General features: G+C 38.9%; 1 protein-coding gene across 3 annotated transcripts in view; it reads left to right on the top strand.

Moving 5' to 3' along the window:
* Window positions 1-13,558, top strand: part of RASGEF1B (RasGEF domain family member 1B) — a 125,901-nt gene that overhangs the window by 33,072 nt on the left and 79,271 nt on the right. For all 3 annotated transcript variants that reach the window (XM_052682236.1, XM_052682235.1, XM_052682232.1), the window contains exon 2: window positions 1,828-1,881. The gene's annotated coding sequence lies outside the window, so the exon portion shown is untranslated. The remainder of the gene's footprint in view (window positions 1-1,827; window positions 1,882-13,558) is intronic.

The following is a 13,558-nucleotide window of genomic DNA, read 5'->3' as shown; positions in this document are numbered from 1 at the left end:
CATGTTGGAACTTGTGAGCAATTTAAAACTTTTCATATATAGTGCATAGCTGCTTTTGTGCAATTACCATTCTGCACTTGAAATATTTCTTAAATTTATATGTAGTGTACATTTGTTCTTGCTATGTGATTAGTGTCTTGAAATCCTATAATCTGATAGAGCTTTGGGCAGTCTAATGTGGTGGGATCCAAGGGCTGTGGGAGCAAAGCAGCCACTCTGGAATCAAAGATAACTGCAGTAAAGGAAAAATTAATGTGGAGGAACTTTTTGCATACAGAAAGTCTCAGTGGCTATGCAAAAGTGGACTACTTATCAGTGATTTTTTTTCCTATTTGCTATAAATAAGTAGACATGGGAGCCTTGTGTCAAGGTTGGCTAAAGTTAAACCAGTTATTGCTGAAACCTTGTTTGCACAGGGGGGGGATTCAGCTTCAGTGGCAGACAATCTTTCAAGTCACCTGTAATTGCCAGTGTGGGTGAAACTCCACTGTGAACAAACAATCAGATTTCCCCTCTTCCACGTTTATCAGTGTTCAGGCATATTGAGGTCTGCAAGTAAGTAGTTGTCCCATGTCCAGGCTCTCCAAAGAAAGGTTTGCTTAAAGAGCAAATGCTGGACATGTATTTTTTTTTTTTTTTTAAAAAAAGTTCAATTCTAGTTTCAGAGGCTAAGCTTACCTTGAACTCGTAAGTTTATAGGCCATGTCACTAGCAAATATGTTTTTATTATGTGAGCTATTAGATATGCCTTGCATTTTCTCTGGAGATAAAGCTGATGTGTGACTTGAGTAGGGTTAACGATTATGGGAAAGAGCAACATACTTCTGTCTGCTCAGTTGCTCATTCTTAATATAACATTCTATTTAAAAGATCTGAATGTAGCTTGAATGCCTTGCTATGTGCAAGTCCAAGCTGATGAGTTGAGAGGGTAAGAAATACTATGCATTGTGCTGAAATGGCTGAGTGCTTCCTGTTCTTGTTGTGTTGTGCAGGAGTGCTTCACATCCTGAAAAGGAGATAAAATGAAGCCCTTAATGAGTGTTAATTTCTTGTCTAAAGTATTGATGGCTTACTGGAACTTTAATGGCCCATCTGCAAACAAGTGAAAGGAGTACGGGACTTTGTTTGCATCTGTCTTCCAGCTTTATAACTCACTCAAGTGTCAGAGGTGCTGTGCTCTAAAGGGCTTCTCTGCCTGGAGAACCTTACCTGTTACAGGCTGCCAGATATTGGCCTTTGTCGTGTATTTCTCTTGGCTTTGATTAAATGCTCTTTTCTCTTGCTTTTTTTTTTTTTTCGTGGAAAGGTGATGTTTTGGTGTCAGTATGTAAAGCATCAGCAACATTCTGGGGACAATTTCATGGAGTCAGCATGAAATAAATTGATGATTAAGCTTTGTGCTACCTCTTTTCCAAGTGATATTCTTTCACTATCAAATATTGATAGAATCACAAAATAGTTTGATTTGGAAGGAACCTTTAAAGACCATCTCATTCCAACCCACCTACTGTGGGCAGGGATGCCACTCACCAGATTGCTCAAAGCCCTGTCCAGCCTGGCCTTGAACACCTTAAGGGATGGGGTGTCCACAGCTTCTCAGTGTAGGTTTAAACAACATAAATCTAGAAAAGTATATTTAGTCTGTATCATCTAGCTGAGAGAACAAAGAGCTTAAGAGCAGCATGCATACCTTGATGTTAATACACTGTTCTATTTTACAGCAGTTGTTTGTTTTAATATTTAGAAATGTTCTGATAAATGAAAGACTTTCCAACACATGACTATATTAGCCTGGACTGATGGATCTTCTGTCTCTTTATTTTGCAGACAGTGCATTTCAGGACATTGGCCCATGCAAAGCCCTTATCTGCCCACAAACAGGTAAGCTGTTTTTTCCATGTGTGCACTTTTTTTTTTTCCAAATGTGTCAGGTAAATAGTGGCACCTATTCGCTGCTTGTTCTCTGGTACTAAAAGAGGAAGAGAGAACCATGGTGGATTGTGGATATGGAGTAGGATCCACCTGTGTAGAAATTTGGTTGCGGTTTGCAATAAGCATTTAGATGAAAGAAGCTTGAAATGTACTTGCAAGTAAAGTCATTTATGTAGAGGCTTGCAAACAAGATTTCCTTGTTCACAAGTTGTGTGGAAGCTTGCAAATTCATTTCCACTCAGTCTGTACATTCATCAAATAAGGCTATTGTTACAAAGGTCTCTAGACAACTTGAACTTACGAACTTTGGACTTTCTGTGCAGGTCTAATAGGTCAAATAAAAGGGGGAACATGTAGCCAGGGAGCCAAGAAGTCTGAAACCTCTGAGAATACCACAGAAATCTAAATATACATGCATGTCTGTATGTAAAGATTGTTCACTCTGCCATCCTCATGCTTGAGTCAGCAGCTTCAGCTTTAGGGATCTTTTGTGCAAGAAAGCATTCTAGAAGTGTTATTTTCTTATAGAAACATCAGATAAGGTACCCGGTAGTTATCTACTAATAGGGATAATTATGTTCTGCCTTCTCACCTTGCTCAGCCTTTCGGTAAATTAGCAGTTTTACAACTACATAAATTCAAGTTTTATGGCATTTCTTAATGATAAGGAACTTTTAAATCTCAGTGACTGTGCACAGTAATGATGGCCAGAGGGAAAAGAAACCGAAGAGACTGTGAAGACATCTTGTGATCTTCCCCAACTTCTGTATATTTGTTTAGAACAATTAGGGTATATTTTGCATACATGTTTCAGGATATGACAGTACTCAACTGGCTCAAGTCACTGACAGTCTGATTACAAAAACAAAACAAAAAAATCATTCAAGTCTTAACTTACTAAAATTTGAGAGAATGCTTTACTTACAACCTTTGTAATAAAGTGTTTCAGTATTACGTAAGGCCAGAACTGAGCATGTTTCTGAATCAAAGTAAAATTAATTTACTGTCAGCTGAATGACTATTTGTTCATGTTAAGTACAATTCCCACTCTTGTGTATTTCAGCTAAAATTGACAAAATAGATTTCTGAATTGGTGATATTGTGCTTAAATTGACTATTCCACTCACAGCTGTTTCTGCATTTGAGAGCATAGTTATTAGGACGTTATATTCCAGCTGTTATGCACTAACTAAATTTTCCATTTGCTGGAGAGAGCAAGAGCTGCGTAGTGCTATTGTTGCCCTGTGAAGTATTTGTTTTCAATTACATAAATATTTATAGCTCTTCAATTCCAAATAGTGGTTCTGGCTGTTCTGTTGGTCACGTACTATGAAGAATCTCAGCCAGGAAGTGGAATGTAGATGAGAATTCTGGTTTCCAAGGTCATATTCCTGAAGAACTGCTTGTGGAAGATGGGGCAATCGCATATTTGATTCTGTTAGCAGAGATGTGGAGATTATAATGCTGAATAGTGCTGGGAAAATGATATCTTTCCTAGAAATGACATACCTCAGAACTGGTTTCTTCTCCCTGCTTTGTCTTCTCTCCATTTCTTCATCCAACACTGAATCAGAATTTATTCAAAATTGGACCTAGATGTCAACCTTCCAGCTGGGTAGCAATATTTGTGTCTATCATTTGAGTAGACCACATGTCCCCGTATGAATCCAGTACCCAGGTTCTTGTCTTCATGATAACCTGAGGTCCTTGGTGTTTTTTTCCAGCTAATTGTTCAGCAGTGTAAGTTGGACAAACAAGAAGATCATTTAGAAGCAATAGATATATTTTATTAAAAACAGTGAAATGTGAGATAAAAATGTTGAGTGCTTGAAGATGAATAATAATCGAAGTTGGAGTGTGAAATGAGTTTCTAATTACAATGGCAGAGGTGAGAATGTTGAGGGAGGGGGCTATAAGCACTGTTTTGAAATTGCTAAAACAGTAATATAAGTTTACTGATGTAAAACCAGCTGTTTTGTTATCGTGATGAGTGGCTTACATATTGTATGTATATACTATTATCCTTTTATTGTTGAACTGAGACAGAAGAGACCAAACACAATTCAGGAAGGGCATTTATACAGGTTAGTATCTTAGCTGTGGCTTAGGATGTGGGAAGTCTTTACTGTTTTGATGTGTACATTGGAAAGTTACTTTGGGGAGCTTCCAAACAGTGATTTTCTGCTGCTGCTATCTTAATTTCAGATCATCTTTGTAATGTGGTGTTTGAATGTGAGTGGAAGCAGTTATGAAATCATGAGTCATGGGGCCCAAAGGCAGTAGAAACACAGGTCTGAACTGGACAGGCTGTATCCAGAAAACTTAAGTGCAATTAGGAGATGACTAAAAAGCTGGACTACCTCACTAGCAAATCAGTAAGCTGGGAAGCTTTGTCAAATACTACAGCCTGAGTTAGAAAAGTGGTATGAGATCCCTCAAGCTTGGGGTCTTGCTTTAATGGGATAAAATGTAGTTGTGTAAGCACAGCTTATTCTCTTCAGAATATGAGTTCAAAGGCTGTGAATGCATGTTAAAGCAGTGTGTCCTCTTCTTGCACTTTAACTCTTTTCACAGCAGATGTCAGTTCTTTGTTTCCAACCAGAGCTCTATCTCAGGAAGAAGTTGTGGAGTGAAAAAGAGAAAGGGGAAGAGATGTGCTAGTATAAAACCTATTTTATGGTGAGGCATACAAATTTTGTGAATTTTGTACTTGCTAGATGAATCTTAGCAATGCATTCTGAGTATATGTAAAATTCCTCTTTCACCCTTCTAATAAGTTCTTTTTTTTTTTTTTTTTATGTCTAGACATTGGTGGAGGGGGAGGTGAGGATTGGCAGACGTTAAATCTGAATAGAAGCTGATTTTCAAGCCCAGGGTTGATAGTGGTGCTTATGGAAGGCAAATTAATGTCACAATGAAGGAGGCAGGAAAAGTGGATGTGGGAAAGGTACGAATTTGCCTTGGCATTTTTAGGATCAAAAATTAAGCAGATGTTCTAATATGATTACATCGTGTACATATTTTTGCTTAAGTATACTTCCAGTGGAAGAAGCAAAGGACAAAAATACATTCACTTTGCTCCTTATTTGAAAGAACTGATCATCATCTTTGGCAGATATATAGAGCTGCAGCACTGGCACGTGCAGGTTGGCTTGGGATGATAGCCAGAAAGCATTGATTTGTGTGTGCCACTAAGGAACTTCAGTGGTTTATCTCCCCTGACATGCACTTGTTGCTTATGCCTATACTTAATGTCATATTGCTTCTACATAGGTGAACCTTGCAGTACAGGAATTCATCTTAGTGCTCTGTAGTTCAATAAACAGAACCCCTAGAAGGCTGTCTGTAATGAACTGTGTTGTAATGAGTGTTGTTTCCTGCGGACCAAGGAAAAGGGATGTGCTATCAATTCTTATTTCCACAAATCTAGTTTTCACTTTTGCTTTTTACCCTATGATATGTTATCTTCAATTTTAAGTAAGGCTAACTTCTGCTACTGATGATGACCAGTAAAATTGAACTCACAACACAATTACAGATAATATTTCATTTTCCTCTTAGATCAGTGTAGCCAGATGTATCATCTGTATCCTAGCATGTAGCCTTGAAACTACTACAGTTTCCTAATGTGTAATGTGTTTTCTGATTCCATACAGTTTTTGAGTGACTGTAATGACAATATAAAATAGCTTAATGAAAAGTTCTATCTTAGACTTGAGTAAAACTGTAAAAGTTCCCAGGCTTTAGTGCTAAGACAAAAAAAAAAAAAAAAAAAAAGAAAATTTCTAAAACTTGCCCACCTTGTGGAGTAAAAATCCTGTTTTTTAATGACAGCCATCTTGTAGGATAAAGCCATTAATAATTGTGAGTAATTTTGGATTTACAATCTCCAGAATACATTTTTAATTCATTATGATTAAGGAAATTGGAGGAAGTACTTGATTTAAGAAAGTGTGTGGAGCAAAACTGTGCTGCAAGAAATGTTTAGAAGTCTATGGCAGGAGTGTTACACAACATTAAGCCCTTGGCTTACTCTTTTTAGAAAGTTCTGGTACATGCTGCAGAGGCTTATTTTCTGTCATGAGACTAATTACCATCTAATTCAGCCTTGTATGTTTTGAAAATATGCAGAGGGAAACCTTTTGTTTCCTGTTCTTGTGACTTGAGTTCTTTAATAATCACTCTTTGTCAACACTGTTTTCATGAGAGAGCTTAAAATTCCTTTGGGATTGAAATTCTTATTTCAACATCAACTCTCCATGCTCTGCATTTAGGCCTTTCTGTAGCATATTCCAAATGGAGACTTGAGTCAAGTTTGGCAGACGTACTGCCACACCAGAGGCAGGGCTTGGTTCTTAACTGCTTTTTGGTGGAGGCATGGATAAGAGATGAGTTCTCTCACAGTGGGCCAAAACAGAGGAGGGGCCATCAGCACAGGTAGGACTTGATCCTACTGGAGTGCTCCAAGTCCTGATTGCTTTCCAAATATCTTGGATTTTTCAAAATGCTTTATTTTGAGCCTGCTTTTGGTATGGCCATGTTCCAAGGGTTGAGATTCACCCCAGCTCCCACAGTGTGCTCAAACTTCTACCAGAGGATGAAGAAATGGAGAATCTACTTGCACAGGAGAGAGTTAGAAGGATGACTTCGCAGGAGAAGGAACTTCTCCCCATGTTACATGCAGGAATATTTAGCTGATCAATATTTACTAGGCTTAGGATTGTCTTTCACTTGAAGAAGATATTGCAGTGGTGTGATGTTTATCAGCTGATCTAATTTAGTGCTAATGCTTGTAGGCATGTTACCAGTTGCTTCCTTTCTCAAAGCTTTTGTTAAAATAAAGGAAATATCCATTGGATTCATTTCCTTTGCTGGATTTACATTATCTGTAATGTTGAAGTTGGTGCCTGCACTAGGCCATTTTAATCTCCAAGAAAGTACTGTTCAACTGGAGAAGTGCTAAAGCAGAACATGAATCCATTTGAATGGATGTCATTGATGTTTTTAAATTAAGCATTAATCCAGCTTTCTTTACCTAACACTTCTTCAGATCCTAGTCAGTCTATCTTAAACCTGTTGTAAAATCAGATGCTGTCAAGTTTTTTTTGTTACACTTCAGAATCAGCTGGTGGGAGGGTACAAACCAAATGAGCCCTACTTCTAGAGACCTGTTGAGCAGTTGTTTACATAGGTCTGTAAAAGAGATTGTATGAGGTTGCTTTTAGGCGCCTTACTTTTAAGACAGAAACAAACTTTGAGTCAGCAAAAGTAACACAATCAGGATGAAACTTGAAATCTAGCTAGAATGTATCATCTTAAATACGATTGATACATTTTAAGCAACTTCGAAGGGTCAGCAAAGAAATAGACATTTGTTTTACTCTAAGGTTACTTCCGAAAATACTGAAAGGGATATCTGTGTATCCTTTGACTTTTTTTTTAATAAAAAAAAAATCGACAACCTGAAGATTGCATTAGGATTAGTTATAGTGCAGGACTGCCTTTCATTGTCAGAAGGTTTGTCTAGTTTTCTGGAGTGGTCTGTAATTAGATTTTTGAAGAAGCTTGAAGATCTGAGGTTTGCAGTGTTCTATGACATGCCACCACCAATGTAAAAGTCTGTTTTGCAGCACTCTGCTGGAGGCCCATTAACAAAGCAGATAGTCCTATGGTTCAAATGTGATTAAGATTAATGCTCTGAAAACAAATACAGCTTAAGGAGATGCACACGGTGTTGACCAAACTGGTTCCACAATTCCATGGGGAACAAAGTTCCATGTGCTTGCAGCTCTGCAATCTGGGTGAAGTCTTCAGATGGAACTTCCATGGAACAGCACTTAGTGAAACTTTTTCTGGGGGAGGAGTTGTGTTGGAATTCCCTAATCCTGTTGAAATTCCTTGGCTTTTTTATTTATATTTGAGTATTTGCTGGCTAGTAGCCCAAGGCCTTAGTACTCATGGTTTAGCTTGGTGGGTGCTGTGCTCTGCATTGTCTAAGCTTCCCTTTTTCATCCTTAGTCTCTTTCCAAAGCATACTGAAACTGATGTTAAGTGATACTGTTTGTAGGGGAACTGTTAGGTCAAGGCTTGAACTGATGATGGAGCACCTGGTGAAGAGCTGGCCTAGGGAACAGGGGCAAATTGTTTGCACCTGTGCTCCCCATGTGACCAGATGGGTCGGACCCAGTGTGGATCCACTCTGGGCTCATATAAGGGCCAGCCACTGAAAGGAGGGCTTCTCTTGGACCTAGGCTGCTTCATGCAAAGGAGTGCTGTATGGCCAGAGAGCCCCTTCACTGGTTGAGTGAGTTCAACACCTCTTTCTGCATATAACTCTTGACCTACCTGTGAATACTTTGTGTGGTATTGTCAAGAACCTGTCAAAAGCAATTTTACATCTTTGTGAGCAGTACACCTTCGAATGGTATTCAGTCTTGAAGATAAGCTTGTTAGAAATGATAAAGTCCCCTTCGTGTTGCTTTAAATTTTGTTTCAGTTTTTAGTTTCTGCACAAACTCAAATCCATTCATCACTGGATTTGCAAATATGTATGACTATAGTTAAGTTCAGCAGACTCTTTGCCTCTTTGTGCCTTTCAGGCTGATAGAGTACGGTAATAGCAAATATCCCATGGCACTCTTCTTGCAGAAACAAGCAGCATGAGTTATGATTGAAGTTGCTTCACATTCATTTCACCTTGAGAACAGTTATAAACTTCATTGCTATTAAAAAATACCATCCTTTGTTACCATAATTACTTGGCACTCTATTTTTTTATTTTTTTTTAGTCAATAGTGGCTTCTTTTGATTGCATCTTATCTTTTTTTTTTTAGACTGAAGATACTTCCCAGTAGGTGTAAAATTAATTTAATATTCATAAGGGCTCTGTGTAACTTAATACAGTAAAAATGGATCAAAATTGAGCAAATGATCGAAGTTCATGACTTCTCAGATGAGATGATCTATGTGATAACCACTAAGATCTAGTCCAACTATCAACCCAACCCCATCATACCTGCTAACCACGTGTTACTCAGTACCTCAGAAGTTTGACCCCTTGTTTCTAGAAGTAGTAATCTGAATTGGCAATATTGCTAGCACATGCACTACCAGAATGAAATGGAAATGGACTTTTTTTTTTTTTTCATGGGAGAGGGTGGGAAGTTTTTTCACTTGGATTTTGTATTGGTCTGTTCTTAGTTCATTAAGCCTACTGTCTGCCCACTGCCTGCTGACCATGCTCAGGTCTTGAAGCAGCAAGCCACATACATACAGTCCAGCAACAGCTGGCCTGTGTTGAAGTGAGAAGTTGATGTATTGATTTGGATGTGTAGCACCGGTGAAGTTGAAGGATTTCTAACCAAATGAGTTGGTGAAATCAAACTTGAGGAAAGCCTTGTGTGAAGGGACAGGGTAAAGGTGGATGGGGTGTGGAAAAGTTATGCTACCTTGTCTATTGAATTGTGAACTTCAACAAATGATACAGTTATTCTGATATGGCATAGTGACCAGGGAACGTTCCATGAATTGTTGTGTGGTTAAATTGTGTCAAGCTCTAAATCACATACATAGTAATGTGAAAGCTAGAATAAATATTAGAGGCAACAAGTAGCCATCCTGTCTTTCAAACAAGAAATAGCTTAGGCTATTCAGTCTGAAATACGTTGTTTTCTGTTCATATGTTTTCATGAAAGGAACTGTATTTTATCCCAAAGAGTCATACTGTGTATGCAGTACGAAAAAATAAAGCTGCTGGGCATAGGACTCACAGTTTGGTACCCACTTTAGGTGTATGTATAAAAGAATCACTGTTTAAATGTGAAATAGCTAAATTAGAATAATCAGTTGCTTAACTTCCAAATTATTTCTGAATTTAGTGCTATATAGCCTGCTGCAGTGATGAGTGTCTGTTTCCATTTAAGTGTTGCTACATCTTCCTCCAATCGAGTTCCCTTTTAATCTTCTGGCGCTCATCATAGAAGGGCCTAGGGTTGTTTTTGGTGGTGTTTTTTGTTTTTCTCCTGGTGTTTGAATGAGATTTTCCTAGCTTTGCTTTTTCTGCTGCATGGTGTTAGTTAAACTCCAAGACAAACTGTTTTAAGTGTCTTTTGCCTTGGAATAGCATTAAAATATGCTATTCACTATGTCACTGGTAATTATAGTTTACAATGAGACTGTCTGCTTCTCATTTATTTCTTATGTTTGTCTGTCAGAGATGCTTTACTTGTACATAACTGTGGATGCTCACATCACAATGATTAGTTACAAGAAATAAGCTTTTATATACTGTGCTGATAGAAGTTTGTTCATTATCCTGACTGAGTGATAGAATATTCTGTGTGTCTTTAAGAAACCACGGACTTTCATTGACCATACAATCTAAAAAAAATATGTATTTTAACTTGCTTGTAGACTGGAGTTCTCTAAGGTTTTGGTCATTACTTGTTGCAGTGGTATCTAATAATCAGGGCTAAATGTGTTTTCTTCAGCTACATTGCAGATATCCCAGTTGTCTTTCCACTTGCAATATTAAAACACCAGCATTACTCGCCTGTCCCTCTCACTGCAGCATAAACGTTCCCTGTTCATCTGCTGTCTACTATCTTCAGCCACCAAATTTGACTAGGCTTGAGTCAGGCTCTTGACTGCTTGTTCTTTATCTTGTGTTCCAAGAGCTGCAGAGATGATTGTGGAACTGAGGGATGTGGTTAGTAGGTATGGTGGGAATGGGTTGATGGCTGAACTTCATGATGTTAGTGGTCTCTTCTAACCTTGAGGATTCTATGAGAAATACATAAGAAAGGAACAGAGATGAATGATCTGGCACACACCAACTTTCTGACTACGTTGTGCTGGCAATTTAATCTAGAATTGTAGTGTAGTGGTCAATTCAGACAAGGCAGGTCTGCAGGCCTGCTGGCGAGACCTGTCTGCTTCTGAGCCCACCTTGAGAGGCAGTCACCAAAAGGAGTAAGTGCCACCTGCTTTTGTTGCCAGTGTTGGATTTGACAGCAACACTGAAGACCTCTATCACGTACTGGTTAGTATATAATTAATGCTAGTGTCTTTGTGAATGCTTGTTTACTGGGAGCTGGACTAAGATCACTCAGCTCATTCTATGTGATGTGCCAGAGACAGAGCAGATGGTAATGCTTTGTGCCCTTCTAATCTGCTGTGAATTGGGACCAGTGACCTAGAAGGGATGGGCTCTGTGATGTTTTGCCTGTTTTCTGTGGTCTCCCAATCTACCCGCAGTTGTGCTTCTTGCAGGGAAGGCCTCATTGTAAATGTTAATTGGGAAAGATTACATTGATTTCACAATGGATAGTATGTGATACAGAGTTAGTGTCCTGAAAGAGAGAAGGCTTTAGTCTGCTGAGCATGTAGCTGGCTTCAGAGGTATCCCATCTGTGCGTCTGCATAGCTCTAACGATCCTGACTACAGCTTAGTTTCCTGTATGGATGCGTTCTTTCAAAAGAAACTGCTTAATATACCAAACATGCTGGAGACCTCTCTGGACTAAAATTTTCATGGTAGACCTGCTTTATTAATCCTTTCTTCCTCTTGATTCTACAATTTTCCATTGCAACTTCAGATAAGCCTGGCAGGCTTTGAAGAAAATGAATAGTGTCAGGCTCTCCCTGCTCCACAACCTGCTGCTGTTGGCATGAAACTGGAGGTAGCTGTCACTGATGCTGCTGCAAGGCTGCGTTAATGTTTCATTGGTACTGCCAGCCCTTGGCTACCCATCAGTTGTCTCCTTGAATACACTGGGAGAGGAAAGGGGGAGTGGAGTGAATACAAATGATGCATCTGCTATTGTAGTAACAATATAAAGACTATTCTTGTTAATAATCAGAAGTTAAAACAAGCCTTCTTTTGCAGAATTATAAACTCATTAAAGTTGGGAGAGATCTCTACCATTATCAAGTCTAACTGTTGACCCATCATCATCATGCCCACTAAGCCATGTACCTGATCCAGCAAGGATTGATTTTGCTATCTGCAGTGATTTATAGTACAAATTTTTATAGCTAAGTGCTTAAACACTGATTTTGGAGTTGATGTAAGAACACTATATTACCAGAACTGTACAAATTGTCATGACTTACCTCCTCTTCTCTCTCCTAGCTGCCTGGGATCAGTATCAATGTGTTATAGCAAAACGCATTGCTGCAGGACCCTGTCTTTGACCATGTAGTTTTAAATGTTTTCTACAATCATGCAGATGGCTTTGAGCTGGAGTGTTGCTCTTCCATTGGTGTTGCCCTGAGCTGGGTGTTACAGGCCTACTTGTGTCAAAGAACAGAAATGGACTCACTTAGTAATGAAGTTAAGGTGTTGTATTTGAGGACACCCTGAAATGAGTAGGCTTGTAGATTGTAGGCCTGTAATAGGAGGTTGTACCTTCTTCCACTGAACCACTGAAATTATTGGGTGGTAGAGACAAGACTAGGAGGCACAGCACCTTGGATGTTTGAGAGGGGGGGATGATCCCCCTTGTTGTAAAAGTTGTCATTGTTTTCTCAGTGAGATGCGCAAGCAGTAAGAAAATCGTGATCTGCCTCATCATCCAACCTTGTCAACTAAAAGTGACACAACTTGTGCTGAGTATTTGAGCACAGTGATGACTGTGGATCCATTCACACTTGAAAGATTAACGACAGAATTACTAAGCCTGTTTTTGGTAGGAGTATCCAGATGGTGCTGTTTTACAAAATGTTGCTGGCAGTTTTCTCAGTGTAGAATTGTTGCTCTGTATAAAGAGCAGCTTGTACTGTTAGCTCTTCCTTGTTTTGTAGACACTATGGTGCAAGCTCTGGGGAGAAGGAATTTCTGATGCTCTGCAGTCAAGTCAGTCCTGAGACAAGGAACATACAGATATGGGAAAAACATGCTGTTGGCCATTGCTTGTCTTCTGTGACTTAGCATGCTATCCAGTTCTCTACTCCTCAGATCATACTCTTATTGTTTTAATTGGGAATATTATGAAAGTAAAAAAAAAAAAAAAAGAGTAACTTCCACATACATATTTACTCCTTTGTATCCTGAATACAAGAGGCAGGTGGGTGTCCTGATGTAGCTATGGATTTGAGGCAGTGCTGTTTTCTAAATGGCAAGAGAATGAGGCTTGGTTCTGCTTTTGATTTGCCCTTAATCTAATAGGGCTGCTGTTTTTTGTCAGTAAAATACCATTAATGTTTCCTGAAAGATTTTCAAAATCCAAATAAATTGCAGAAGGAAATCTGGGTAGCAAGTGTCACTTCTGTATCATAGAGATGCTGCTCAGGTTTGTGCATTTGGAGGGTATTCAGAGACTAGCAAATTAATGAAGGTAATGACAGCTTCATAATGATGGGACTAAATTCTGCATGACAGAAATGATAAGATAATTTTGATGTTCTTAAAACTGCATCAGTTCTAACTTTGGTTCTCTAAGCTTTCCTTAACCTGTGTTCTTGGCTCTAGTGATCACTGAGGGTAATGGCTTTGATTAAATGCATCTGGCATTCAAACTGACCGCACTTGGTGTCCTTGAGTGGGCCTGTGAGCAACAAGACGAGATGACACTTGTCATTTCTGCTAAATTATTAAAAATAAATGAGCACAGCTTGGAGCGCGTTT

This window comes from Tympanuchus pallidicinctus, unplaced genomic scaffold, assembly GCF_026119805.1.
Source record: "Tympanuchus pallidicinctus isolate F22 unplaced genomic scaffold, pur_lepc_1.0 scaffold2, whole genome shotgun sequence".
Classification (NCBI taxonomy): Eukaryota; Metazoa; Chordata; class Aves; order Galliformes; family Phasianidae; genus Tympanuchus; species Tympanuchus pallidicinctus.
This window is presented reverse-complemented; position numbering and strand designations above follow the sequence as displayed.